The 26,995-nt window shown below is 46.5% G+C and overlaps 1 long non-coding RNA gene across 1 annotated transcript; it reads right to left on the bottom strand.

Moving 5' to 3' along the window:
* Positions 1-22,965: 22,965 nt before the first annotated feature.
* On the bottom strand, positions 22,966-26,056 carry LOC131829214 (uncharacterized). Its single transcript, XR_009352773.1, has 3 exons — positions 25,965-26,056; positions 24,837-24,921; positions 22,966-23,363 (listed from the first exon to the last, which is right to left on the bottom strand). It is a non-coding gene; the product is annotated as an uncharacterized LOC131829214 (long non-coding RNA).
* Positions 26,057-26,995: the final 939 nt, after the last annotated feature.

Here is a 26,995-nt window from a genome sequence, read left to right as displayed (position 1 = left end):
AGGGGCCAGGCCAGCCCTGAGAAGATGGGTTCTCGGGAGAGAAGACCGAGAGGCAGGTGGACGGCTGACCCATAAGCACTGCAGGCTCGCTGCCCGGGAGCTGGTGTCTCCCCACCAACACTCGCCATGCCCAAAGGGACAAGAAGTGAAGCAGACTTATGCTTCTTCCGTGACTCTCAATGGTCCCCCGTGCATCCTGATGAAGGAGGGAGTCCCACCTTGCCTTCCAGGGAGGGCCCAACACAGCCCCCGACACAGGATGGATGAGAATCACAGCAATTTCTCAGTCACATACACTGACCGTGGGGAGAGGCGGGGCGTAACCAGCTTGGGATCAGCAGACCTGCTGGGCCGGAGGACCTTGCCTCGGGGGCAAAGTGGAAGGAGCGTGTGTCTAGGCCCTCTGGGCCCCTCCCACTTTATCCCAATATCAAGGCTGCACATAATAGAGATTCCACTGTTAGGTCTCACAGCGCCTTGGCTCCAGGAGGGGAAAGGCATGCACTGGCAATGTGGGTCAGAAGCAGAGTGTCTCTCCAGATTAAGAACTGGCTCCCAGGTCAGCACATCTACACCTGGGAAAGTTTCCCGTCCCCACGAGCAGCCCCACTTGGCTGACCGTGACCTGATCCTTTGCGGGTAACGTCTGTCTCATGAACAGGTTTTGGTAGGACCTCTTTCATGTGAAAGAGGGGGGAAGCCACCTGGGAAAAGGCTGGAAGAAATAGGAGATAAGGCTTGATTGTTCCACAAACTCAAACAGCAGTATTTTGGGCAAAACAAATTCTTGAAACTGATCCCAGAAGAAGGTGTTTGTAATAAACAGTTCTGTCACCCTTTTGCTCTGGTTTGTTTTGAGTCTGAAGCGCGGTGAGTTATAAGTAGGGCGGCTGATGTGAAAAATAAATCAGCGCTCGTTTACTGTAAGCCTCCTTCCTGTGTCGGAGTTGGGGTCACCGCCAGCCCACGAAAGGCAGGGAGACCCCGATGGTGGCCGGCTCCAGTGCCTGAAATCCTGTCATCACAGGGAGGACTCACGTGGCTTGTCCTATTGTCAATGAATGCTTCCCACTTCGGTCACTGCATAGAGTCTCACCACATCTACTATGTTTCTCAAGTCAAGCAGGCTCTGTTAGATGTGTGCAGAAGACTCTGGGAGACCTGCAGCGTCCTGGTGACCAGTTGCTCCCACACGGTGTGGCTTCTTATGTGTCGGTGATGTTCTCACTTAAGAGCTCCCTCGAGCTGGGTCCCTCACACCCCTGTCTCACTTTCCACTTTGATCTTGCTCGACCTCTGGGTCATTTCTCAGATAATTAACATCGCTGCCTACCTAATGGTAAGGGGAAAGGATGGAGAATACAAGCCCATTCTCCCGCATCCTGGTCTGGACAGAGGATGTGGAATCCGCAGGGGGCCACCAACAGGTCGGTGCCATCCTGCCCCACCAGGCTCCTGGGCGAGTCCCAGAGGCCGATACGGTGTGACCCCACCCAGGTCCTGAGCCGGGTCTGACTGAGCCGGGACGCATCCGTGAGCCCCACTAGTGCCCTGCCTGCGAGCCCCCATCTGGGCCAGTATTTTTCTGCCTTCCACGGGGACCACGCTGATTCCAGCTGTAGGAGAGGCTCATGTCTGGGATCCCTGGTGTCTCTACAACTTCTGTTTGAGGAATCGATTCCCTTCACCCTCCCGGATTCACTTGGCTTCTGTCCCAGTAACTAGCCCACTTCTGCCCCTGTGCCTTTAACCCCAGCCACCATCTCAGGGGACCCTGTCCCCTGACCCTGTCCCCTCCCATTTTCCAGCTGCCGAGTGTCTCCCCACTGCTCAGAAGTACTACTCCCTGCAAAGCATCCCCTTGGATTGCAAAACCAGCCCACATCCCGTCCTGCCCACTCCCCATGACATTGATTTGGACATGAGATTGCCCTCTTGGGAACCACTTCTGAGGCCAGGATGCCCCATCACTGACCCCCACCCCCTCGCAGCAGCTACCCTTCCCTGCCCCACAGCCCGAGTCAACCACTGCCCTGCTTTCTGGGATGTAACTTGGATTGGTCTGTTCTAGAATTTCCTGTAAACAGAATCACAGTATCCACGCTTGTGTCTGGCTTCGTTGGCTCATCAAACGTGTCTGAGAAATCCCCATGCTTCTGCACACATCGGTTCATCGCTTCTGTTGCTGGATGGCCTTTCACTGTGTGGACAGACCACGCTCTGCACCCACTCACCAGCTGACGGACAGCTACCCTGCTTCTTGGTTTGACGAGGATGATTAAAGCTGCTATGAACATTGTGCACAAAGCTCTGTGCTGACGCATGTTCGCACGTCTTAGACAAATACCTGAGTGTGAACGCTGAATCGTAAGATCACTGTGTGTTTACTTGCTAAAGGAGTTGGCCAGCTCTTAAAGTTTATGAAGATTGTGCAGAAAATCTTGCAGAAATAGGGAAAGTATTACAGAAATGATGTCAAGGACATGCCATCAAGTCAAGCCTGGGTGGAAGCAGGGAGGGCTTCCCGGGGGAGGTGGCTTTTGTGCAGAGACTCGAAGCATGAGCAGGAGTTTCTCAGAAGGACAGGGTTGCTGAAAAGGACTCATTGAGATGTGCAAAGAATAGTGTCCAAGGCGGGTCCGAGTTGCTACAAGCAGTTCCCAGGACAGAACACTCTCATGGTGGTTTCATGATGGACACTGAGTCAGTACCCACTTTTAAATTAAAATGACTCAAAATGTGTTATTTATATTAACCTAAAAGTGAGGGAGTACCAGGGGAGTAAGCTGCAATTCGATGAGAAGCATATGGAGCTAACAACAGACCTTTGTTTACATGGAAGCTGACTCCAGAAGGGGAGGGTCCTGGCAGAGCTCCCCTGCCCCTGAGGCTCCCTCTACTCCCGGAGCTGGGGCCCCAGCAGAAACCCTGCCTGTCAAGCTTCTCAGCTACAGACTCCTCGGTTCCAGCCACTATGCTGAATACAGACAGAGCTCAGAGCACAGCCTGACACTCAGGACCAAGTGACGCCCGGCTGGTGGACAGACCCCACAGGAGATGAAGCCAGGATAGACTTCTCTGCATTGGTCTGCTGGAGGCCCCGTCTGCCCGCGAGGCACCCTGCTTGGCCCCGGGTCGAGGCTCCGCTGGAGCCACACACGGAGCTGTGGGAGCCCCGCCTGCTGGAAGCTGCAGGGGGATGCAAGGAGCAGCCAAAATGCACCCACTGTGGTTCTGACTGCGGGAGACACGCTCCGTCGTCTGGGAATCTCAGCCGTCTGACATGAGACATGGGACATGGGACAGGAGGCGATTAACTCCCACAGAAACCGAGAGGTGGCCTGTGCTTCTCAGGTCACAGGCTCAAGGTCCTTCTGCTCTTTGGCTGGGAGAAGAGACCCCGACACACCTGGCTCCCCACCCTTGGGATCTAGAAACCAGACCCTTCCCTGGCCCTGAGCTGGAGGTGGAGATGATGGACCAGGGCCTGGAGCGTCCCAACACCACACTCCATGCCAACCTCCCGGAGCAGGTGAGATCCGGCGGCTACAGGGCCTCACATGTCCAGAGAAGCCACTAGCATCCTTGGCTGGGCGTGCGGATCCCGCACACAGTTACACGGACACGTCCTTCAGAGCAGGGGTGGGGCTCCTGGAAACAGGTGCCATTTTGCTTGGCTAGGGAAGCCAGTACAAAACCCCACAGACCCTGCAGCTTCAGCACCGGACAGTTGTTTCCTCGCTGTCTGGAGGCTGGAATTCCGAGATCAAGGTGTCAGCAGGGCTGGTTTCCCAAGGCCTCTCTCCCCGGCATGTAGGCAGCCGCGTTCTCCCTGGGCCCTCACAGGGTCTTCTCTGTGCACATCTGTGTCCTGATCTCTTCCTCTTATACAGAAACCAGTCAGATGGGATTAGGGTCCCCTCTACAACCTTATTTTACCTTCATCCATACATCAGATGCGTGATAACAGGGGCGGGGACCGAACGTATGAATTCTGGGGAAGGGGACACAACTCAGCCCCTAACAGGTGCACGATCTGTGATGGTAGTTTGTTGACTTTCAACACAGCCCCCTCGGAGACGGCCACACATGCAACTTGCCAACAGGGTCAGTGTTGCCTGATATCACCGCTGACAGTCCCCATTAGCTCTAGAGAGTCAGCGTGAGGTCCAGTGTGACCTTGAAGAAGGACAGAGGGTTTTTCCAACCCTCTACCCAACTGGGGTTCATTTCTTGTCTTCTCTTTCCCCTCAGTGTCTGGATCCATGTCTCCTTCCCGGTATTCCACATACTCACAGCCAAAGCCCTCATTGGCACCCGCATGTATTCAAAACTAGCGGAGAATGGTGCCATGCAAACAAGGAGTAAAGACATCATGTTTAGAAGTCTATGAAGCAAACCCATACTAGTGTTTACATCTGTGGGGAGAGAAGGGGAGTTTTAACTCTGGACACCGCTAACTTCTGTGGTGGATTTTCCAAGTGTATGGGATTCCTTTTATGATTAACCAAAACTGAAAAAAAAAGCAGAAAACAAACAAAACGAGTATTCATAATTTAGTCTTTCCTGTTGGACCTGGGGTCCTTACATGGGGAGGTGTGAGGTCCCAGGCTCCCCAAGTCTTGCATGGTTGGTTCCCAGAGAGGCACGTGGAGCTGAGCTGAGCACCCAGCATGACAGCAGCGGGCACCCAGGAGAACTAGGGAGTCACACGCTCGATTCACCCACACAGGCCTCTCCCTGTTGTGGCCTGGAATCAGTATGGGGCTCCTGGCATTTTTGAAAGACTTTGGCCCCCTCTTCTGGACAACCTACTCTCCAAATGTCATCTTCCTCTGCGAGAGCTGAGCACATTACACAGACACAGAAATCCGGCACCAGCAAGTGTTACCCGTTCACAGCAATCTTCATTTTGATACAATTGGAAATGACTCCTGACATCTCAAAGAGGCAAACTCCATGAAGAGGGACCCTCCATGCTGGTGCCGACTGGTTCTTTCATCCACATCCTGTTCTCCACAGAGGCTTGCAGAGTTTCCATTACAATCCCAACGAGACAATAAAAACATTTTAAACTAATGTTTCTAATTACAAGCTTGCTGTTAAGTTTCAGCCCAAAACATGAAGCCCCATACCCATGTTTTCCCTCTAGGTCAAAGCCAAGAAGGCAGACTGACAGACAGCAAAGGACCTGTCCTCACACGTGTCCACATGGCCCAAACTATTGTCCCCGCTGGGAGCAGGGAGGTTGGGGACATGACCGTATCAGGCCACAGTGAAACCCAAGTCTGTCGGAGTGCACAGGCTCTGGGATTTTGTACAGCTGAATACTGACCCCAAAGATGTCCCCATCCCTGGAACCCGGGAATTTGCTGCCTTAGGGAGCCAAAAAAATGTTGTAAGATGTGAGTCAGTTAGTGACCTTGTGGGGGGGGGGGTATCCTGCTGTAGCTCAATGGGCCCAGTGTAGTCACTGGGGTCCTTGTAAGAGGGAGATGGGGGGAGCTGACCACAGCCAGAGACAGACAGACAGAGGAAGGTGCTGTGGTGTTGTCTCAGAAGACAGAGAAGGGGACCACGGTCCAGGCAGGCTCTAGGTGCTGTGAATGGCCAAGAAACAGATTAGCCTGAAGCCCTTGCAGAAGTTTGGAAGTCCTGACCTCCAGCCTGTAAGAGAAGAAACTGGGGTTGTTTTTTAAAACCCTTTCCACAAGGTGGGATTCCCAGGGGCAGTTCACACAGCATCAAAGGTGGGTAGAAAACCACAGAATAATGACAATAAAGTCCAACATCACTTGTTTAATACCCACTCAGCCCACCCAGCTCCTTTTTCTGGAATAAATGTGTGGGGAGTCTTTAATCCCCTTTGGTAAAAGTCCATCATGTCGCTGGTGGGACCATCGCTGTCCCAACCAGTTTGCGTTTTTCATTTTGAATTTTGTGAGATGACACACCCAGCAGGAACATGGCTTCCTGAGCACAGCACGTAGACCTTGAGGTGACCTGGAGGGTTTTCACTCATGAGTCAAGCCCGCCTGCCAGGAGACAGAAGTCCAGAGGCACCAGATGGGGCTCCATCCACCTCTGAACCTTGCACAAAGGGGCCATCCTGGCTGACCCAGATTCTTTCCTAAACACTTGCTGACTGACCAGACGACTCACCCGTAGGGGTTACTAATGGATCCTCAGGAAGTGAGATTACATATCCTGTTTTCTCCTCCTCCTCTTGAGGACAAACAGGAGTTAATCGCAAGGTATTGGAGCTTTTCAACGGGAACGATCCGAACGGTGTCGGTTGGGACACCGTGGCAATCGCTCTTCCCACGTTCCTTCTTAATGACATAAAATGCAATTTCAAAAGCCGTCACATGGTAAATCTCTTTTTAAAGGAAACAGAGGGAAATTCAGACCCACCCCCATGGGAGGAATCAAGTGCTTTCCAGGCCACTCACTTATTACCTAAACTCGCTTGGTCAGAATGTACTGCTCTTAAAACCACAGGAATTTAAAAGGAATAAAACCATAGGTAAATATTCCCAGAAGAAATTAATTATAATTTTCTAGTATGGTCTTCAGTAAGCACTTTGCAGTTCTGCTCAAAAATGAGCAAAATCATGACAGACCCATCAACAGAACTGTGCCTTCGTTTGAATATGGTAATGAAGAGAAAAGAATGTGTTCTCACCACCAAGGGTCCTTACAAGCCAATGCTTCAAACATCTAGTGACAGGTCCCGCCAGTTTCATATCTCTGTCAGGAAGGATTATACTCAACCTCTATCAGAGCCAAGAGAGGACCAGATGATTCCACAGCAAATGCTGAAATCACAAAAGAGGAGCTAGGATACTGCAAGGAGAAACTGTCTTCCACAAGCACCTCCCAGGACAATTTCCACCCATCAAAACAACCCTACTTCTATTGACCATTTAGATGCTCTGTCCGTGTAAATCACATACACCAGATTTTAAAGATTAGGACCACAAAGAGGAGGTAAAATATCTCCTTTATGTTCAACACACCTCATTGACATGACATTTGGATATATGGGATTTTTAAAAAACATATTGTTAAAATTAATTTTAATCCTTTTTTTTTGACACAACTACTAGGAAATTTTTAAATTACATAAGTGCCCACCTCTGAGGCCAGCACTGTGCCCTTCTTGCATAGTTCTGGCCTAAACAGAGCCCAAGTTCCCTCCAAGCTCTGTAGCCCTGTTCCACCGCCCTATTACTATAGGACTGGCCTGGGTCTGCTCTGGCCAGCCACGGCAACAAAGCAACACTGACCGGGAGGTTTCCATAGAGGCCAGAAGTCTAAAATCCAGGTGAGACAGATTTGATTCCTTCCAGGGGCCATGAGGGAAGGATCCATTCCAGTCTTGTCTCTGGCCTGTAGACAACTGTCTTCTCTCTATGTGTCTTTATGGTGTCTTCCCTCCTTGGGTCTGTGTCCAAATCTCTCCCTCTCTAAGGACACCAGTCCTACTGAATTACAGTCCATCCCAATGACCTCAAAACAACCTGGTTTGCTGAGTTAAGACCCTCTCTAAATAGGGTCGCCCTCTGAGTTACTGGGGGTTAGGACTCCAGCACATGAATTTGATGGTGGGCACATGATGCAGCCTGAAACAGGACGTGAGTCTGGAGAAATCCCCCTGGATGAACAGGGCGATTTGTCGAATGAAAGGAGTGGCGGTGTCCCACAGTGGTGCTTACAAGGCGGTCTCCTCTGTTCGGCAACTCACTCTCCATATCCAGGTCATTTATACCGTCCTCCAGAAGCTGCTACAGTAATTCCCCTCTGATGTCACTCAAAGTTTCCATTTCCTTCAGATATCCCCCCAAAGACTCAAACTTCTCCTTTTTCTAATTTTTTCTAATTTTTCTAATAGAAGACCAAGCTATGTCAATGCATAATTGATTATTAGGATCACTACGGAGAGGTTCAAGCTTAAAGTGATACAGGGTGGCAAAATTCTTTTTTTTACACTTCCTACAATTTGTTTTCATTTCTGTCTCAATTAAAATTTAAAATTGTGTGAATTTTTAAACCCCAATTTCAAAATCTGCAACTTTGCTTGGCTGAGAAAGTTGGCAGCATTATAAATGTGCCAAGCAGGCCAGTTTAGAATTTTTTATATTCTCCCTACATGTACTGCAGGAGGGCATAAGGAGCTTAAAGAAAGAAAAACAGGGTTTTAAAAATCATGTCAGCAAATCCTGGGCCTGGGACAGGCTTGCTATGGAGGCAGGATGGAAGGAATCTGTAGAAACTAGAGACATTTTTGCAAATAAGTATGAGAATGCTGCCTTCTGACTTGATTTGAAGTCACATCTGACCCAAAGTCAACCCATTTGAGAGCTGACCAAGGCTCGTAGACCTGGATGTGAGTGGCCAGTGGGAACACTCAGATACCAAGAATCCTCAGGGACAGGGGCCCCCCAAGAAGGTGGACCCAGACACGAGGGCTGGAGCTCTGCTTGTACACAGTGAGCCCCCCACTCTGCCGCCTGCATCACATTGGGGAAGTCGCAGCATTCAGGACGGCCACACAGGTGTTCGCCGGTGATGGGGTTCTAAGATGATGAGCACAGCAGCTCAGAGGTGATTGACTTTTCCTTCCTGGAGACACAGAGCAAATGAAATGAAAATCCCAGGACATCGTATGAGGCTTCTAATTCCACCTCCTGGATTTACTGTCCTCACTTTCTTTGTTGTTTTGGGGGGTATTTTGTGTGTGTGTGTTTTTGTTATTGTTTTGTTTTGAAGGAAACATGAAGAAAAGGCAGAAGGGCCTGTAAGTTTCCCATCTCCTACCTGCCTTCAAATCTGCAAGTGCCAAGAAAACCGTCTTTAACCCAAGACATTCGGGCTGTTCTTCCGATGCTTTCCCAGGCAGAACCTGCTACTTGCATCCCTCTGTTGTGAGCTGAGGAAGCAAACCCTAGAAAGAAGCAGAGTCTTAGCCCTCCACAGAGTCAGAGTGGCCCCTGGCTTCCGACTCCCCAGGGCCACACAGAGGCTAGAAGGAGCAGTTCCCGGATTTCAGACTTGAGGAGCAGGTTTCCTTAGTCATCTTCGTGACCTGAGCCCAGATAGCACACCCACACCAGACCTCCATGCTCACTGCTATTCCAAGCCCAGAACTATAGTGTGGATTGGGGCCTGGGGCCACCTGCCCTGCGGTGAGCCACTGAGGGGAGCTCGCCCCTTAGGTGATGCACAGGGAGATGCAAGCTTTCTCCCCTCCTGAAGGGCAAAGGCACCACTTGGCCCTCCCGTTCTGAGAGCACGAAGGCACCACTTGCCCTCCCATTCTGAGCGCACGAAGGTAGCACTTGGCCCTCCTGTTCTGAGAGTACAAAGGCACCGCTTGGCCCTCCCGTTCTGAGCATGGCTGGGGACAGCTGCATGGGGCTTGTCCATGGGGATCGAGGAGCCCTGGCAGAACCTGTGTGGGGCACACCCCACACGCATGAAAGAGCACAGGGGTGGGGGCACCCTGCAGAGTGGGGGATTCACCCACAGGGACCACACAGACCATTCAGCACTAAGATTCTATGATCTCTCCTGATCTTGCCTTGACATCCTTCAAGATCTAACTTCTGGTCCTTTGAAACACTTTAATAAGCCATAACCAGCCTCTGCTGTACTTTGAAACACCTGTTTGCTCCTCGCTGGGGGGGTAAAACCTTATGGTGCAGCTAGGGAAGTCACCATCTCTTCATGGAGGCTCTTTCAATTCCTTTTCCATTTGGTGGCAAGTTCTGACCATGCTACTGGCCCGTTTCATGCTGTTTTGTTTTACAGTGAGAAACTTCCACTCAGAGCAATTTAATCCTAATCCAGACAGGTTATTCTAATGGCGTGGAAGCTTCTGGAAGATCTCCAGATTAGATCCAGCCCAGCACCTCCTTTTCTGGGGGACAGAGAGGCATTTGTAGCAACACCAACGAACAATACAGGGAGTTCTTACCTCTTGGACAGAGGAAGGAAAATTCACCATCACATCACATCTGTAGGGTTCAGAGCCCTTCCTGTGTTACCTAGAAAGTTTGTCCTTTTTATGAACTTGATAATTTAAATAAATGAGCAAAAGCGTCTTGGTTTGGGGTACAAACCATAGGTGATACAGGGGCCAGATCGGTTGGGGCGGGGGTGGGCCATGGCTGGGTCAGGACAGCCTCTCTCCCTTCACGGTGCACTCAGCCGGCCCAGCCCCCTGGTTTTTTGAAGGTAAAACTTTACTATTCTCTTTTCCAACCTTGGTCTTCTCTTTGACCCAATTCAGTGATGGTTTTGCCCAGACAGGCTTCCAAAAAACAATGAAAAAAGAAAAAAGAATAAAATTTAAAGGCCACATAAAAACTTCATCTTTTGAATTTCAGCGCCAGATCCAAATTCACAACCTACATCCCTCAGATGATTTATGAGTGGACAGTGAGCCATAAGATTGCTATTCCCATAAGGGAAAGGTAACATCATTTTAAGGGAAGTTAAATAAACAAATGGGGGTTGCTCTGAAAGAGAAAGGAGATGTCTCCTCACATGGTAGCTCCCCAGGGGATTTCTGCTCTCTTCTTGAACCCTGTGGGGTTTGGAATCTCAGAGCTAATGATGGAAAATATAATACACCAGGAACACAGAGTTTACATCAGATACAAAGTCCTTAGAAGATCTGGCATTTCGTGTCCACAGAGACAAGAGAAGACAGTTCTCAGACCACTTTCCTCATTAAGAACAGCCCTACAGGGGCACCTGGGTGGCTCAGTGGGCTGAGGCTTCTGCCTTTGGCTCAGGTCATGATCTCAGGGTCCTGGGATAGAACCCCGCATTGGGCTCTCTGCTCGGCAGGGAGCCTGTTTCCCCCTCCCCCTCTGCTTGCCTTTCTGCCTACTTTTGATCTCTTTCTGTGTCAAATAAATAAATAAAATCTTTAAAAAAATAAAAAATAAAAAGAACAGCCCTACAACATTATTTGAGGCATGAAAAACAGAAGTGGGAGAATGGCAGCTTTTGCATGCAAAGTGTTAAGAGCCCTACAGACAAAAATGCAACAATACAGACTGAAACAGAAAAGTTTGTTAATGGGCGAAGTTTTAAGGAAAAGCAAAACAGGGGATAATGAATTAGTCCACAAGACAACACTTGGTAGCAGACTCACAGTGGACCGATTTCTTTGGAGAGGATTATGAGGACCTACAGGGCATCACTGTTGCTAAGAACTTATTAAATGGATCATAAAGCAAAGACTGAACACTCTGATACTGTCATAAACGTAATTTACTCTTCTGTCTAATTGTCTCATTTCTTTGTGTTGTAAATAATTTTCAGGAGAAATAATGGCATCAGAGTTAATGTTTGTTTTCCCTGCAATTGATATACGCTCACCCTAAAAATGTCCCCGAATTTTCCAAGAGTAGATACATCAGTGAACACAGTCAAGGCCATCTTGTATATGGATGATAGGTACAATTCAGACCTGCTGTAGTAAGAGAGGCATCTTGGTTTGTGTAATCCAAATGCTCGAGATCAGGCTTCAGGTACAGCTGTATCCAGCACACCCACAATATCTTGGATTGGGTCTATCTCAACTCTTGCCTTCTTTGGATTAGCATCATTTTCTTCTGTTTTCTGCAGTGACTCCTCTCTGGCTTTCTTCACGTGTTGATATCTCTTAGTTACCTGCTCATGTTTGTGAAGTGGAACCATGACTTTTGGAGAGCTGGCCTCTATCTCCTGAGTCCAGATGAAAACCCTCTTCCCTGGAAGTGGATGTGGTTTGGATAAGAGGAGGCTGGCTCTAGGTGATATGTGGAGGGTGCAGGCTTTCCTCCGGAGTGTGGGCATCTCTGATTCAGGTATTTTCCCACTCTAACCTGCATTACCCTCTTGTGGCATTGCCCATCTCTCTTCCACTACTCAAAGGCAAAGGGGTATGGATTCTTCATTTCCCAATCTCCCACTCACCCTATTGGACTTTTGGGCCCCTCATGCCATCAAACAGCCCTCCCAATGGTCCCCACCCCCCATCTTGTCATTGTCATTCCCAGCATATCTCAAGCACCACTGCACCAACTCTCAGTACCAGGGCACAATTGTGACAGCTCACACCTCCTTAAAGCTCTCTCTGTGCCACAAACCCTCCTGGTTTACTTCCTGCCTCCCAGAATGTCACAACTCCCTCCAAATCCTGAGCACCTGCTTCCTACCAGACTCAGTCCTGGGCATTCTCCTTTCCTTGTTCTCTGTCCACACCCTTGCCTGCTCCCCTCATCTGTGTACAGAAGACACGATACACACAGGCACTCCTGTGCTGATGAATGAATGAGCTGCCAGTTTTGACTGAGCACTCCAGCACTCTAAGTAACTCTTTGCAAGCCTGGGGAACATTAATATCTGCAGGACCACTCAGGACACCCCCACTACGAGCTCCCCAGGGCATGACTTTTCCCTGCATGAACTGAACTGGCCCCAGACATGTCATAGCAATGATGCTAGTGGTCCCCAAATTTCATTCCGTGTTCAGGGAAGGAGCACCTGAGAACTTGATGCTAGTTGACAACTTCAATATATGATAAGTAAAACAATGACATTGAATTCCCACAGGTGTATCACAGACGACAATGCTTTCTTTAAAAATAAACACACCAAAAACTGTGTTTGATTTTCTGCAATTGTCTTCAAACAAAAGTAATGAGTAAATAGTGACAAATAAAATCCATTCAGAGGAAAGGCCTTTTGAATTCTTCATCACAGCAGAGCAATATAAACACGCCAGAACCTCCAAAAGCCATTCTGACATGTAATGTTATCCTTCCTGACAGTCTAAGTTATCAATTTTGTGAGCAGCCATTGTCTAAACATAAAAAAAAAGAAACGTAAACTTTGTTGCTACTTTTCCAGTTGCTGAGAAAGAGAGAAATACATACAGAAAGATCAAACGTTCTTTCATGACAATAGCAGTCATTGATTTCCCCTTGTAAATACTACAGTAAGAACCATGTATTTACATGTCTAGGCATGCAGACTTTACTTAAAAAAATAAAATATTTTATAAAGAATAATGAAAAGTCTCTGCAGAAGGGCAATGTGCTCCGTGCTGTACTCCACCTAGTGACCACATGGCTTCATTACATAGCAGCCCAAAATGAACTTCGCCACCTCAAAGAGAGGTTTTTTTAAAAAATCATTCACAACCTGCATTGCCTGGGTGACTCGGTAGGTTAAGTGTCTGACTCTTGATCTCAGCTCAGGTCTTGATTTCAGGGTTATGAGTTCGAACTCTGTGGATCCTACTTAAAAAAATGTTATAAATTGTAATAACCATTAAAGCAATACATGTAATTCATGAGCACAAACACAAAACCAGGATATTTACATGTGTGGCACACATCAAATACATTTTAACTTTTTGTGATGTAACAATCTTTACATTTCTGAACAGGCTAAAATGTTCCTTTTCCTGAGGTTAAATTCTGATGGGTTTTTAAAAGAATATTCACTAGATTAGGAACATTCCTAAACTTCATAAAATCTATCTATGAAAGACCCACAGCAAATATCATCCTCAATGGTAAAAAGCTTGCAGCCTTCCTGTTGAGATCAGGAACATGACAAGGATGCCCGCTCTTACCACTCTTGTTCAACATAGTATTAGAAGTCCCAGCAACAGCAATCAGACAACAAAGAGAAATAAAAGGTATCCAAATTGGCAATGAAGAAGTCAAACTCTCTCTCTTCACAGATGACATGATTCTTTATATGGAAAACCCAAAAGACTCCTCCCCAAACTACTAGAACTCATACAGCAATTCAGTAATGTGGCAGGATACAAAGTCAATGTACAGAAATCACTTGCTTTCTTATACACTAACAATGAAAACACAGAAAGGGAAATTAGAGAATCGATTCCATCTACTGTAGCACCAAGAACCATAAGAATAAACCTAATAAACTGGGAATAAACCTAACCAAAGAGGTAAAGGATCTGTACTCGAGGAACTACAGAACACTCATGAAAGAAATTGAAGAAAACACAAAAAGATGGAAGACCATTCCATGCTCTTGGATTGGAAGAATAAACATTGTTAAAATGTCTATACTGCCTGGAGCTATCTATACTTTGAATGCCATTCCAATCCAAAGCCCTGAGATCAAGAGTCGCATGCTCTTCCGACTCAGCCAGCCGGGCACCCAGAGACTTTTACTGTTTAATACAAAAATCAAATGGAAAAGTTCTTTGGAAGTGGGCATTTTTGAATACACATCCGTATTAAAGTTTCAAAGCACTAAATATGATCAAAACGTTCAGGACAAAAATTGGGATGAAATAGCTTTTAACGACTAACATATTATGACAAAGCAAAAAGGAAAAGAATTGTAAGCTGATTTATCTGTGCAGAGTAACTTCACCCAGTGATTTACAGTCTTCTACCATTGGGGTGTCTCACCTGCCATGAAGCATGGTGGATGCTGTACACATCTCTAGCCGTTCCAAATGGGACTTTGCTGAACACACAGCGAACTCCTGCCACTCAGGCCGTCCTGTTTCATATTCCTGCGGTGTGGCCGTGTCCCGCCAATTTAAAGAGAGCAGAAGCAGCAGCCGCCATTTTTCCTTCAAGTACAAAAAATAAAAACACATTTGGGTGACCGTCAAGAAAACAATAGCTAAAAGGAGATCTTAGGAAGCCAAAATACTAGGTCCTAGATGATATTAGGCCAACCATCGTCACTGCCTCCTGGGTCTCCGCAGGCAGGGGCTGCCCGCATTCTTCATAGGTCCTAGCATTTCAGAAAGCCTGTTTACAAGTGCCACCTGCTCCATGGGAGACCAACCCTCAGAGGCAGTGCACCAGGTCCCCCTCAAGTCCACACTGGCTGCAGAAATTATTTCAGGTTTAGGAATCTCAGGGTCCAGCCTCAGGGCTGACCAGGCAAACACATCGTTGTGCTGGAGAGGGCACGAATAGCAATCTTTTCTCTTTTTTTTAAAAAAAAAAAAGAGGGAGGGAGGCAAAGGGAGAAGAAGCAGGTTCCCTGCTAGGCGGAGCTCAATCCCGGGACTCCAAGAACATGACGGAAGCCAGAGACAGGTCTTCGCGGCCTGAGCCACCCAGGGGCCCCAGAGAGCGATGTCTTGAGCACGAGCAGGGCTGGAAGGAGAGCAAGGGAGACTCTGTGCCCCGACAACACAGGTAGGTCGGACACAGAGACCAGGGCAGCGGACGCGTAAGCAGAGCGCACGGCACGTCAGCGGTCACTTCCACCGAGAAGACACAGCCGGCGGGAGCAGCGCCAGTGCACGCGGCGCGAGCCCTGGGAGTCAGGCGGGGCAGCAGCGGGTGCGGATCTGCCTGCAGGCGAGCGGCTGTCCACATGTGGGCCACGACCCTCCGCGGGGAAGGAAGCACGAGGTGGTTTTCTGGGGAAAGGATGTGCGGGGAGGTCAGGACGGAGACCAACCCGTGGAGGAGGTTCCAGGGCAGGAAGCCAGCCTGAGGCTGAGGGCCGGGTGGGGCCGGAGGAGGCTTCGGTGGGGTCGGGACTGACCTCCTAGACCCCGGCGAGCACGCGGACTTTGGCCCAGGTTCATGTAAACGTAATGACACAAAACTCAGCAATTGGCCCATTTCTCTCGTGCCCCCGCCCCGCCCCCGCCTCGAGGCCCACCCGCACCCCACCCGTTCCCTGCCCCAGAGCAGTTCCAGGTGCGGCCGCAGCGCTGTGGGTCGGGCCGAGCTCAGAGCGCACGGACGTCCCCTAGGACACACCCGTGTCTGTCCCTGGCGCACTGCGGTCACTCGGCATCAGGGCGGCGGCCCCGTCGGCGGTCATGCACGCGGCCCACTCCGTCTTCTGCACGGTCGGCTGATCGTCAGCGTCTCCGTGCGCACGCAGGTGATATCTCCCGCAAGAGCCCGCGGGCGCGCACCGAGCCGTCCCGTCCAGGCTGTCGCGAACAACGACGACCACGGCGCCGTCCACACTGGGCGGAGCGCGGGACCCGACGGGGCCGCTTCCTCACCTCATGCGGACCCCCAGCGGCGCTCCTCGCGGTCCGGCGGCACGCAGGGCAGCCCTGACCCGCGCTCCAACCGCACGTCTGCGATTCTGCGCGGCGGCCGGCGTTCTGTCGCGCCCACGGGCCCGCGTGGCTCCCGGGGTGTCCGCTCACACGTCCGCCCGGTGTCCCGCGGGGGTTCCCGGTGTCACCGCACCGCGGTGTCCGGCTGGGAGTCAGGTCAGCCCCAGAGCCGCCCTCCCGGACCCGCGCCGGCTCTGCGATCCAGGACGCCACCGCGCCGGAGCCTGCGACCGCCCGGCAAAAACCAGGCGTCTTCTCCGCCCCGACGCCCACACGGGCCCGCGGCTCGCCCCGCGCCCGGCTCGCCCCGCGCCCGGCTCGCCCCGCGCCCGGCTCGCCCCTGCAGGTAGCGCCCTCCGCCTCCCTCCGAACCAGCGACCGCGCAGACTCCCCGGCCCCGAATCCTCCGAGGCGGCCAGAAGTCGCCGGCTGCCCCGCGGCCTCCCCCAACCCATAAAGCCTGCGCTTCACCTCCCCCGCAGGAGCCCACGCCAGCTCCTCCCGCAACGCTCCCCGGCCGCCCCGCCCTCCTCCCACCAGAGACAGCTTCCGGGGCGGGGCTGCGCCTGCGCACAGGGCGCTGCTGGGGGCTTTCCCAGAGTGTGGTGCGCTGAGCTCCGGTTAGGCTCTGCGAGGCCTCGCTCCACGCGGCGGCAGAGGGGACACGTGGGAGGCACAACGTGTGTCGCCGCGGATCCCCACGAGCGTGGGGGGCTGTGGGCCTGCCCCTGCCCCGCGTGGGGCGCCGGTCTCCGCCCAGCCTGCCCTCTGGGAGCGTCTCTGTTGGCCGAGAGGGCCGAGAGGCGGCGTCGTCGGACCGTCAGGGGCGGTAAGCTACGGGCTGCGGGACGGGCTGAGGGGGCCGGCGGGACGGTGCTTGGAGTGCGGTGAGCCCCATGTGCGGGGATGAGGTGCGGGGACGAGCTGCGGGGGCGGAGCACGTGCAGCCAGCTGCTCAGCGACTGGGACCGCGGGCCTCGTCCCTTGTGAGCGCGGACATCCTGGGCGGCGTTGGACGGCGCGAGTGCTGGACCTCCGGGTGTCCGCCCCCGCGACAGTGCCTGGTTCCTTCTCCGTGTCGGGCGCTCCTGCCGTCCCCCCTCCCTGGCGTCCTGGTAACTCCGACGTGCGCCTCCTGATGCTCTAGCGTCTTGAAGCCCAGCCCTTCCGCCTCAGCGCCCGGGCGCCGCCTCCAGGACGCTGCTCTTGTGGGCTCCCGGGGTCCCAGACTCAGCCCTTTGCCCGCGCTCCCGACCCACGGAGCCGCGGCCTCCCCGGCTTTCAAGGCCGAAACCTGGGCTTATCCCCTCATCCAGACAGTTGTTAGTGGTTGGTCTCCTTAAAGCCCGAGCGTAAGAATTACCTCAGCTGCGCCACGTGCTCCGTGGTCCGGCTCTGGGACCGCCACGCCGCCTCCTCACACTGTGATGTTGGTGATGGTCCCCAGTCAGCGCGCCCCACTTCGAGTACGTGGGACCCGGGGCTGGTCTCTCACAAACACAGCGCAGGTCGTTCCCCCAGCACGGACACAGTTTGCGGAACAAGCCATGGCGCCTCACGTACCAGCCTCAGTATCTCACCCACCCCATGATTCACATCTTGGGCCAGATTCTTCTTCGTTGCAGGGCCCTGACTGGTGCTCTGCAGGGTGTTCGGCAGCCTGCGCGTGCTCTGCCCACTGATGCCAGTACCGCACCCACCCCACCTAGTTTTCACAACCAAAAAAACCACAGTCCGTGGGGTTTTAGCAAATGTTCCCTGAAAAATGGTCTCCAGGTGAGAACAATTGGTATTCACATCTGCAAATTCTGTTCTTTTGTCTATGTATAATACATACTTGATAGGTAATCCCAATTTGAGAATATTCAGTGAAGGAATGAGAACAATAAAAATAAAGCAGATTCACAAAGTGAGTCATTTTGCAAACAACAACTCTTATTTCTTCAAAAACAATGTCTTTTACCAAGCAGAACAAATCATTAAAAAATCACTGAAAATGAAGACTGCCAAAAATGATAAATATGTGGGTAAATATAGTTTTACTTTTTTAAAATAAGTTCTTGATAGTTTGTTTAAGCAAAAATAATACCCAAGTGTGATAGTTTAATAAAAATAGAACACCAGAACCATGCCCTCTTGGTGCTCACAGCTTTGTAGTAAAGCTTGAAATCAGACAACGTGATGCCCCCAGTTTTTTTTTTTTCTTTTTAAACATTTCCTTAGCAGTTTGGGGTCTCTTCTGGTTCCATACAAGTTTTAGGATTGTTTGCTCCAGCTCTTTGAAAAATGCCAGTGGAATTTTTTGTTTTGTTTTTGGTTTTTGTGGGTTTTTTTGTTGTTTTTAAGATTTTTATTTATTCATTTGACAGAGAGGGAGATCGCAAGTAGGCAGAGAGGCAGGCACAGAGAGGGGGAAGCAGGCTCCCCGCTGAGCAGAGAGCCGGATGCAGGGCTCAATCGAAGGACCCTGAGATTATGGCCTGAGCCCAAGGCAGGGGTTTAAACCACTGAGCCACCCAGGCACCCCAGCCGGTTAATTTTGATACTGCTGACATTGAAAGTATAGATGGCTCTGGGCAGTATAGACATTTTAACAATGTTTATTCTTCCAATCCATGAGCATGGAGTGGTCTTCCATATTTTTGTGTCTTCCTCAATTTCTTTCATGAGTGTTCTGTATTTCTTCAAGTACAGATCCTTTACCTCTTTGGTTATGTTTATTCTGAGGTATCTTATGATTCTTGGTGCTATAGTAAATGGAATCGATTCTCTAATTTTCCTTCCTGTATTTTCATTGTTAGTGTATAAGAAAGCAATTGATTTCTGTACGTTGACTTTGTATCCTGCCACGTTACTGAATTGCTGTATGAGTTCTAGTAGTTTGGGGGTGGAGTCTTTCAGGTTTTCCATATAAAGTATCATGTCATCTGTGAAGAGAGAGAGTTTGACGACTTCTTTGCCAATTTGAGTACCTTTTATTTCTTTTTGTTTTCTGATTGCTGTTGCTAGGACTTCTGGTACTATGTTGAACAACAGGGGTGAGAGTGGACAACCTTATCATGTTCCTGATCTCAAAGGGAAATCTGTCAGCTTTTCCCCATTGAAGTTGATATTCTCTGTGGGTTTTTCTTAGATAGATTTTGTGAAGTTGAGGAATGTTCCCTCTATCCCTATACTTTGAAGCCTTTTAATCAGGACTGGATGCTATATCTTGTCAAATGCTTTTTCTGCATCAATTGAAGGGACCACGTGGTTCTTCTCTCTTCTGTTATTGATTTGTTCCATCACATTGATTGATTTGCGAATGTTGAACCACCCTTGCATTCCGTGGATAAATTCCACCTGGTCATGGTGGATAATCTTTTTAATGTAATGTTGGATCCTATTAGCTAGGATCTTGTTGAGAATTTTGGCATCCATATTCACCAGGGGTATTGGTCTGAAATTCTCCTTTTTGGTGGGGTCTTTGCCTGGTTTAGGGATCACGGTAATGCTGGCTTCATAAAAAGAGTCTGGAAGTTTTCCTTCTGGCACAAAAATAGACACATAGACCAATGGAACAGAGTAGAGAGCCCAGATACAGACCCTCAACTCTATGGTCAAATAATCTTCGACAAAGCAGGAAAAAATATACATTAGAAAAAAAGACAGTCTCTTCAGTAAATGGTGCTGGGAAAACTGGACAGTTATGTGTAGAAGAATTAAATTCAACCATTCTCTTACACCATACACAAAGATAAATTAAAAATAGATAAAAGACCTCAATGAGGCAGGAATCCATCAGAATCCTAGGGGAGAACATAGGCAGTAACCTCTTCGACATCAGCTGCAACAACTTTCAAGATATGTCACCAAAGGCAAAGGAAACAAAAGCAAAAGTGAACTTTTGGGACTTCATCAAGATGAAAAGCTTCTGCACAACAAAGGAAACAGTTAACAAAACAAAGGGGAAACCCATGGAATGGGAGAAGACATTCGCAAATGACACTATAGACAAAGGGCTGATATCCAAGATCTATAAAGAACTCTTCAAACTCAACACCCAAAAAACAAATAAGTCAAAAAATGGGCGTAAGACATGAACAGACACTTCTCCAAAGAAGACATACAAATGGCTAATAGGCACATAAATAAATGTTCATCATCAGTAGCCATCAGGGAGATTCAAATCAAAACCACATTGAGATACCACCTTATACGAGTTAGAATGACAAAAATGAACAAGACAGTAAACAGCGTGTGTTGGAGAGGATGTGGAGAAAGGGGAACCCTCTTACACTGTTGGTAGGAATGCAAGCTGTTGCAGAGATTCCTTAAGAAATTAAATGTAGAGCTACCCTATGACCCTGCAATAGCACTTCTGGGTATTTATCCCAAAGATACAGATATAATGAAAAGAAGGGCCATTTGTAGCCCAATGTTCATAGCAGTTATGGCCACAACAGCCAAATTGTGGAAAGAACCAGATGCCCTTCAACAGGCGAATGGATAAGGAAGATGTGGTTCATCTACACTATGGAGTATTATGCCTGCCTCAGAAAGGATGAATACCCAACTTTTGTATCAACATGGACGGGACTATGCTAAGTGAAATAAGTCAAGCAGAGTCAAGTATCATATGGTTTCACTTATTTGAGGAGCATAAGGAATAACATGGAGGACATGGGGAGATGGAAGGAAGTGAGTTGGAATAAATCTGAGGGGGAGGTGAACCATGAGAGACTGTGGACTCAGAAACAAACTTTGAGGGTTTTGGAAGGGAGGGGGGGTGGGAGGTTGGGTGAGCCTGGTGGTGGGTATTATGGAGGGCATGTATTGCATGGAGCACTGAGTGGTGCATAAACAGTGAATTCTTGAATACTGAAAAGAAATTAAAAATTTTTAAAAATAGAATACATGTGGAAACAAAATGTATTATAATAGCACAAAAGTTTGGAGAGGGAGATGGAATGAATTGTTACAGGTTTTACAATATAGACAAACTGGTATCATTTCAGGGTGGGTAGTGGTAAGTTAAAGATGCATACTTATGATACTGTGATTTATATTAAGAGATTTATATTTGATCTTTGTCCCATTTCTTCCACCAAGCTTCTAAAATCCTTGGAATTTCCTAAGTGTTGAGAGTGATAAAGGTGTCTTTTGTTATATTAAATCAGGTGACTTTAGAAAGAACCTAAGAATGGGGTCTGGTTGCCAAGGAACCCAGCTCTGTGATTAGAATGTAATTAGAAGGTTTGAATTGACAGTTCCACTCTCCTCAACCTCTGGAAAAGGATGAAGTACTGGAAGTTAAATCCATTACCAATGACTATTTGATATCATGTCTGTGTCATGAAGCCTCCACAGAAACCCACAAGGAGAAGGTTCAGGGAGATGCTGGACTTGGAGGGAAACTCTTTTCCCTTTCCATATAACTTGTCCAATTTCTCCCATTTGGGTGTTCCTGAGTTCCTTTTATAATAAACCAATGATAAGTAAGATGTTTCTCTGAGTTCTGTGAGCCACTCTAGCAAGTTATTTGAACCCTAGGAGGGAGTTGTTGGGAGTCTCTGATCTATACCCTGTATGTCAAAACTACAGGTGACAACCTAGGTTTGAGATTTGTCTGAAGTGGAGGGGATTGGGCAGTCTTTTGGGACTGAGCTTTTAACAGGTGGAACCTGACACTATCTCCAGGGTGTGTCGAGGATACCCAGCTAGTGTGAGAATTTCTTGGTGATGTTGAAAAATTCACACATCTTAATTGGTATCAGAACTGTAATAATCTAAATTGGAAAGCAACAAAAAATGGTATAAATAATAATTATAACAGAAAAATTGGATAATAAAATATTCAAAAGAATATAGGAACAAAGAAAGAAGAACAGATAGGACAAATAAGAAAGATGATATACTTAAAATCAAACATGTCGATGTATTTGTATTAAATGTAAGTGTTCTAAATACTCCCAATTAAAACATGGACAACATGAGATTTAATGAAAATCAAAACCTATCCATATATATAGGAAATGCATTTTAAATCATTTGACACATGTAGGTTAAGATTGAAGGATGGATGGGGCGCCTGGGTGGCTCAGTGGGTTGAGCCCTTGCCTTCGGCTCAAGTTGTAATCTCAGGGTCTTGGGATCGGGCCCCCGCATCGGGCTCTCTGCTCGGCGGGGAGCCTGCTCCCCCCCCCCATCTCTGTCAAATAAATAAATAAATCTTTAAGGGAGAAAAAAATAAAAAAGACTGAAGGATGGAAAAGAAGATAAACCATGCAGATTCTAAAGTAAGATAAGCTAGAGTGGCTTAAATGGATATTGGACCAAGGAGTCTCCTTGATATGGAATACTACTAAAGAGAAAGACGAAATGTTCAAAATGACAAGATCAGTTATCTTATCTAACATAACCTAAATGCATGTGAATCCAATAACAAAAACTTTAAAAATATATGAAACCAAAATTGATGTGAAAGGAAAAAATAGAAAAATCCACACTTATGATTGAAGATTTTAACAGTTCTTGCTTCTTTCAAAAAAGACTTGAAAATTTGAAACTTGAAAAACTTCAAAGTTTTTGGTAGAAATACTGCCTTAAACAGCCACAGGCATCAAAGAAGTTCTGCCATATTATATATTTTTCATGTGATTATGGTTCTTTTGAAAGAATTTGCACCACTTTAGAAATGTTTTTATTTGCAATCCAAAGAAGACCAGCCTATTTTTCCACCTATTCAGTTACAGAGATTATTGCCAAGTAGTGGTTCATTACCAAAGGTTATCCTAAAGTCAAAGCAATACACACCCAGAGTCAGAGAGTAATCAATCTACATGCATACACAGTACTATTTATTTGTTTACAAAATGATAATGAGACATACCTTATGATGTGTTCCCTATGTTATATGGAGGCTTACATACTGAATTTCAGTTATTTCACACTCACAGAGAAATGAATCAACATTACACTTCCATTTATACTTACTACGTAAAGGTTTTTTTGAAGTGTCACAGAGAAATAAACATAACACTGATGTGAACAGAGATTTCTGCCCGAGTTTCAGAGATTTATTTCTTTTTCTTCCAAATAACATCAAACAACGTGTGGTTCTGGAGTGCTCCCTCTGGCCCACATGTGAAGGGTGGTGATCAGAGCCCCATGGGCAGATGCCCCTTCCTTCTGGGAACTCTGAAGGAATATCGCCGCTTGCTGTGGAGGTGCCGGACCATTTGTTTCTGATGATTATCTGATGTTTGAGGAAATACCATCTCTTCTCCATCTATATTTGTTTTAAACAAATAAAACAACAGCATCCTTTAAACTGTTAAAATGCATTTCCATCCATTAATTTCATATTAATCTTGCAATTAAAGATCTGCACAAATATACTACTCTAATTTTTTAAATTTGAAACTGGATGCTTATGGCATCCATTATCCATTATCAAGAATATGAAGGGAGCATTAATGAACAGAATTTAATGTTCAGTTTAACCATTAACTGAAGAATAAATCTGTGCTGACTCATATCTGTAAAGCAACATGGCTTCTTTAGAAGGAGGGAGCTGTTGCATTGGTCTCTTTCCACTTTGATTGGCCTTCACATGTCTGTGCTATTTTCCTCCTACCACATTTTTGTGGTGTAAGAGCATTATAATATTCTGTTGTGCTGCAGGGTGAAATGTGATGGGTGAGTCTGTCTATAAATAAAAACAATTACTGTAAAAAAAAAAAAAAAAGCCAAGCTTTTCTGAGGCCTACAATAGGAGAAAGAGGTACAGAGGTGGGGTAAACCCCCCCCCTCCCGGCCCCCAGCCCACCTCCCCTCTACTAGAGGTAAGAATTCGCCTCTGCTCTCTCCCTGTTCTAAACCTGGCAGAGGATGCAACCCTTCTATAGACCCCTAGGAGACCAGGGCCTACCCTATTTTAGTTCTCAATATCTAGAAGTAAATAAACTGTCACCCAGAAACCATCAAAAAGAAAATAGGAAAGCTTGCTACACATTAAATTGAGGTTCCTCCTAAGAGATTAAATGTCCTAATCTCCAGTACCTGTGAATATGACCTTATTTGGAAATAAGATATTTGCAGATGATCAAGTTAAGATGAGGTCATTGGCGTGACCAACCTGGAGCAGGTTGTCTCTCAACAGCCTTCAAAAGGAACAGACCCTGCTGACACCCTAATCTTAAACTTGTGGCCTCCAGGACTGCGAACCAGTACACTTCTGTGGTTTAAGCTACCTACTCTGTGATACTTGGTCATGGCAGTCCTAGCAAACTGATACTTAGTTAGCTACATGATGTATTCCATCCTATCAGTAAAATAGGAAAAAAAGAAATTAATCCATATGGCTTTTTTCTTACTGCAAATCTAGAGTCTAAAAATACAGGTGGGGGAAGCTGAAGTAGGCTTGGGGATTGGGGGAGAGGATGTTACATCTGCTTTCAGTACCTGAACTGTAGCGTTAGAGAGTGAGTGAGTCTGCACAGTGAACACTGTAAATGGGGATTACATTGTTTACAGGTGCTTATGTCCAGCCATGCCTCCACACTCGAAAATAACAAGTGTGCCTAGAGTAAATGTTGTATCTATACAGATATGCAACGATGACGGACAATCACTTTTTGCCACCAGCACAGTGAATCAATGTCAGATCTTCTCCACTCGTTTGTTCTCTGACCTTGGGAAGTCAGCTAGAGACATGATCTCTTAGAAGTAGTTCTAAGAGGAAGAAGAAGTTGTTTCTTACATGTCATCTTCTTTTTGAAATATATTAATCTTTTTGTCTCCGAAAGTAAAATATTTAAGGATCCTTCACTATTTAGGGGTCGAACCTAAAATAATAAAAAACAAGATTACCATCTCAACAAATACTTTTTAAAATTAAGCTGTAAGTCTGTTTGCTTATATATAAAACATTAGTTATTAAAATATTCTAAGTGCTCCCCTCAAAATATTCTCAAAAACCAATGAAACAAGTAAAAAAAAAAAAAAAAACAGAAAAATACCAGTCAAAGGGATAAAATTTCAGAAATATGAATATCACAGATTAAAGAAATCTGAATATTGGTAACATAGAAATACATTCAATTTTTAAGTTAACTTTTTAGAAATTATGAGTATTAAAGTTATCTTCAGAAGATTCATCTGCCTAAATAAATTCATTTTATCAAATAGTTAATGTTACTCATTCACATTTAGAATGCTAAAAAAATTTTCATGTTTAATGTAGTCAGGTAGTCCTTGCAAAAGCTTTTCCCACAGCTGATACTGTTTAAAGCAGGACAAAATCTTACATAATTTGGACTACTTTCTTCATCCTATTCCAATATAAATTTTTTTGATACATAGTTCATCTTATGTATAAATATCCCCAAATTTATTCTTTAATCTTCAGTGATCTTTTCTTACAAAATGGCAGTCTTTTATGTTTAAATTTTGTGTTTGAAATTATTTGTAGTAGAAGTATACTTTTTTATTATGAATTTATAAAATTCTAATTGAAAATCTTAAACAGAGCTTTGGTTTTGATTTTTTTTTCCCTTGGTCTGCAAAATTTTCTTTTTCAGGATACACACGTATACTAAGTGAAAATTAATAACAAGTAAAAGTAACTAAACTGAATGTGGGTTGTAGCATCTATAGCATATGATATAAATGAGTACATATAAATGTACTGTTTGATCATAACAATGCTACTTTAAGTATGAATCACAAAATACTTTTGTACTAATAATTAAATTAACCATTTGGGGTTTTGCTGAGTATTTTCTACTCTCAGTTCAGCCTCCAAATTAGCAGATGTACAAATGAATATTCCTGCTTCCATTTTCAGTCAATAATTTTCATTAGTCACATGATCTCAATGTCAAATCACCTTCTTGAGAGGGACAGTCTGGATCCATTCCATGGAGTTCACATTAAAGATGTCCACTGCATTTTCACTGTACACGGAGAGATATGGGGCATTGTAACCTGGGAGATGGGGAGCAGGTGACAGCAAGTATGGGCTTCAGGATTCACTTTTTAACTGGGTTTTTTATTAAGATAATTATAAATTCACATGCAGTTTTAAGAATACAGAAAGATCTCTTGCACACTCTGTCTAGTTCATCCCAGTGTAACATTTTGCAAAACAAGGATACTGACATTGATAGAATCAGCCTACTCATCCTGGGCAGATCTCCCCAGTGTGTGTGTGTGTGTGTGTGTGTGTGGTGTGTGTGTAGGTCCGTACAATGTTATCACCTGTGTAGGTTCATGTATCCATAAGTATAGTCAAGATACTATTTACACCACCACAAGTATCCCTCAGGGTTCCCTTTTATAATCCCACCCACATCCCCCTCCTTCCCTAACTCCTGAGAATCAATAGCTTGTCTTCCATTTCTAAAATTTTGTCATTTCAAATATGTTGTATGAGTGGAATCACACAGCATTCATGATAAATTTTATCTGCTAAGCCTTAATACATTTAAAAAAAAAAGAATCCTTCAGATTGGAAACCTAAGAGAATCTCATACCATTATAATAGTCTAATTATCATATTGCTGCCTCAAATATTTTTAATATGGTTAAGATAAGTAAAAATATAAATGATGATGTATATGGTTTACATTTTAGAATATGACACAGTGAAAGCCTGACAAAAAGCTTTCTAACATTTTCATCTAATGGAAGCTTTACTAAGTAATTGCATAACATTTCAAAGTTTGTGGCTCCTAAACTAATTGAGTTCACAGCACAAACACAGTAGAAGATGAGAACAGTATATGTGGAGAATTATGTTCACGAGCAAAGCAGCGAACACTGGCAGCCACTAGCATCTTTGGAACTTTCTCCGTGGCTAATAATGACTTACAGTTACGAACTTCTCATATGAGCGTCTCTCCATGAAAACAACAGCAA

Source organism: Mustela lutreola, chromosome 4, assembly GCF_030435805.1.
Source record: "Mustela lutreola isolate mMusLut2 chromosome 4, mMusLut2.pri, whole genome shotgun sequence".
Classification (NCBI taxonomy): domain Eukaryota; kingdom Metazoa; phylum Chordata; class Mammalia; order Carnivora; family Mustelidae; genus Mustela; species Mustela lutreola.
Note: the sequence above shows the minus strand (reverse complement) of the source record. Positions and strands in the feature narration are given on the sequence as shown.